The sequence below is a fragment of the Phalaenopsis equestris genome, unplaced genomic scaffold, assembly GCF_001263595.1.
Source record: "Phalaenopsis equestris unplaced genomic scaffold, ASM126359v1 Scaffold000609, whole genome shotgun sequence".
Classification (NCBI taxonomy): Eukaryota; Viridiplantae; Streptophyta; class Magnoliopsida; order Asparagales; family Orchidaceae; genus Phalaenopsis; species Phalaenopsis equestris.
The window spans coordinates 201077-204725 of NW_018165049.1; the positions used below are offsets into that span (position 1 = coordinate 201077).

The window sequence follows — 3649 nt, forward strand, 5'->3', positions numbered from 1 at the left end:
TATATATATATATATATATATATTCAAAAAGCTGAGGACTCGGGTTTACGAAGACCAAAGGGGGGAAGAAAAAGCCTTAAATTGTGCAAGATCGAGAATGGGGCATAGATTTTATTCTTGGACGGAGGGAGTCAGCTACTAAGCAGATGTAGGATTTGAATTTGCTTCAGCTAGAGTGTTAAGGTGAACTTAAAAGAAAATTAAAAGTGTTTTGTATTTTATGAAAGAACAAGATGAAGTTCTTAAGGTTGGTCAAGGATTGTTTAAGCAGACTATACATAAAAGAGAAATATTGTGTGGAAATTTGAAATTTGAAACTAGGTTTTGTTAGGAATTTGGTTACAATGCACAAAAAAAGAGCCGAGTAAGATAGATAAGAAGAAGCCATGATCATAATACACTTTAATTTTATCATATAGAACACTTGTATGCAGAAAATTCAGCTCTAATACCAATTAATGATGGAAGGTAAAATGAGAGTGGATATAGGGGTAGAGCTTGGTTTCTTGTTTTGCAAAATAGAAAATGAATCAACTTTAGAAAGGGATAGAAAGAGAGATGAAGACCTCGAAGAGATTAATTGGATCAATAAAATGAATGAATAAGAGGAGAATTAAATAAGATAAAGAAAGCATAAGAACATATGACGTTGTGTGAATCGTAAGGAGCATGAGGCTATGAAGAAGAAAAAAACTAGAAGAGCAAAAGTATGTTCAAAAGCCATCTTTGATTTAATATCAAAGATTTTCTATTGTAACTTAAAGCCTATTAATGACAATCATATCCATAAATTCAAGGACATTCACAATCAAATAACATTGATAAATGGTGAACATGCCAAAATTGCTAATATTCATTTTACCATTCACAACTGACAAAATAACAAACAATGAGAAATAATATAAAATAATATATACAATATGTATTGAACTAAATATAAAACTATTTCAAAAGGAAAAATTGACAAAGTAGGGCTGAATTGACAAATATATCTCAATATTTATATCTTAAACTAATCTTCTTGCACTATGTTATCTTCTCGAAAAGATATATGCTAGATCATTAACAGGGTTGATGATTTTAAAGAGGCAATGAATAAGAGATTCAAATGAGTTGAGCTACCATTGACCCATAAATATGGCCTATCATAAGTGTTAATGGTCTAGCACTAATAAGCATAGGCTATGTAAATGTGTCTGCAAAGTCAAAATATGTGTGTTTATATGCATGTATGCATGTGCCAATTAGAGCTTTCTTTTGAATGTACACATCGAATTTAATAAATATATTGGATGTGAAGTATGCGTCTTGTCACGGACAAATAGTCCCACATTGGCTAGGTGTAGGGCCGAAAAGCAGTATTTAAGTCCTGGGCTGCCCACCACCCTTAAGGGCTCTTTTGGGAGGTGACAAGTGGTATCAGAGCAGATTACTGCCAGCCAGGTGTGTAGACTCTCCATGGTCCAGTGGGACCCTCGGTGGAGCCGATTCGTGACGAGGGCGTCACGTGATTGGGTGGAGTAGAATGTCACAGACAAATAGTCCCACATCGGCTAGGTGTAGGGCCGAAAAGCAGTATTTAAGTCCTGGGCTGCCCACCACCCATAAGGGCTCTTTTGGGAGGTGACAAGTGGTATTAGAGCAGATTACTGTCTGCCAGGTGTGTGGACTCTCCATGGTCCAGTGGGACCCTCGGTGGAGCCGATCCGTGACGAGGGCGTCACGTGATTGGGTGGAGGAGAATGTCACGGACAAATAGTCCCACATTGGCTAGGTGTAGGGCCGAAAAGCAGTATTTAAGTCCTGGGCTGCCCACCACCCTTAAGGGCTCTTTTGGGAGGTGACAGTCTGCATATAACCAATAGACCTTTCCATTCTTAATTGAAATTTTGAAAAATACATTAAGAAAATAATTGCTTTAATATAATATGTATTTTGAACCATGTATATTTTAATTGCATGAGTGCACTAATGCATGTGTGTTCCAGAGAGAAAATCAGTATCAAGCATGTGCACATGTATGTGTGTGTGCATATATAATTAAAATGTGTGTAGGAGTGCGTGTGCATAGGTTAAATTGTCAATCAAAGCATTTTATAAATGTATTATTTTGAATTTGAAAATTTTATTGCTTTTGAACTACATTTTTGCATATGTCAAAACACTCCCCCATTGTCGTTAGAGAAATTTGAAAAACAAATTATGAAAGAACAATTACTTTATCAAAAAACTGATTTTCATGTTTGTACATTTTATATCTGTATGTGCACGTGTGTGTGAGCATCTATATGCCATCTTGAAAAAAATATCTCAAGCAAATTATCCAAAATGTGAATGATAACCATCATCAAAAGAAATTGCTAACCATAATTCCTTCTTGCCATATTCTTCATCACACATTTAAACATTTAATCCATTCTTCACTTAGCAATGTCTGAATCACTAAGCTAAACACCTACCTAAATAAAATATGGAATTCATGTTTCCACACTATAGCTCTTAAACCGAACTCATTCAAAAAGCAACCTTAGAGTTGAACATCAAAGAAAAGCACTCACCCTAGATTTTAAGATTTAGTTTATAAGACTTATTAAGAGCAGAATAAAAATGCTTCATTTATAATAAAAGTTATCTTAGTTTTATATTTTATAGGAGTTTGAGATGCGTGTATTACACAGATTAATATAAAGATTTAAATATCAGACGTGTAAATACATAAAAATTATGACACAACTTCCAATGTCCCAAATCTTCAGTGAAACAAGTGCCCATTGACGATTGAATTCAACACCCTCCCAGACCAAACAAAATTCTCACTCACAGACCCAATTTTCATCTAACCCTAAGCCTTTCCAATTTTTTATGCCGCATCTACAAGACTGAAAAAAAAAAAAAACTCTAAATCTCCGACTACTAATCTCCACATCCCCAATAACCCCCATAATCGCCCCCTAAGAAAAACCAAACAAACAAGGAGAAAAAGTGAGGAAACAGAAAGATTACAGGGTATTCAAAAGATGGCACCTGCTATAAAGAAACACGGGGATCCAATCGAGATTCTTCCTCCGGCTTTGGTCTTGGAGAACGATGACGCGATGTGAGAAAAGTTCTTAAATCAGTTTTTCCGTTCCACAAATACTTCTTTATGGACCTTTCGGCGGCGGTTAGGGCGAACTCTGCTTGCAAAAATCCCTTTTTTTCATACTTTATAATAGTAAAATTGACAGGTAATGGGGCGAAGCAACGGACGAAGACCTGTTTTGACGCAGGTGGAGGTCCATGGATTGCGGCCGACATGGTCTAACTGTAGGGTTTTGCTATTGCTACCGCTTAGGTGAAAGGTAGCGTTAGTTCCTAGTGAGATTTTTTAGGAATTTTAAACCTGGAAGTTTCTTAGAGGATCACGGAAACTGACCTTCTACCTACTGGTTATTCTGCTTGCAATATAATTGTTTGAGTGTGACAAATACGAATGTGGAGCTGAAGGGGTGATCTGTATTATTATTATTATTATTATTATTATTATTATTATTATTATTATTTTCTCTAAGAGCTTAGAATTCTTTTTTTTATTATTATTTTAAAAGGAATGGACTATTAGACGAGTCCCGATCATTTTTAGGTGTGCTAAATATTCGAGTATCACACC

The 3649-nt window shown here is 35.5% G+C and overlaps 1 protein-coding gene across 3 annotated transcripts in view; it reads right to left on the reverse strand.

The window, feature by feature from the left end:
- Positions 1-3396, reverse strand: part of LOC110029906 (glutathione S-transferase TCHQD) — a 9904-nt gene extending 6508 nt beyond the window's left edge. Inside the window, exons 1-2 of one of the 3 annotated variants that reach the window (XM_020732392.1) lie at positions 3256-3396; positions 3025-3176 (exon numbers count right to left, since the gene is read on the reverse strand). The gene's annotated coding sequence lies outside the window, so the exon portion shown is untranslated. Of the gene's footprint in view, positions 1-3024 lie in introns of all 3 variants that reach the window. The other 2 variants (XM_020732391.1, XM_020732393.1) reach the window with 2 other exon arrangements.
- Positions 3397-3649: the final 253 nt, after the last annotated feature.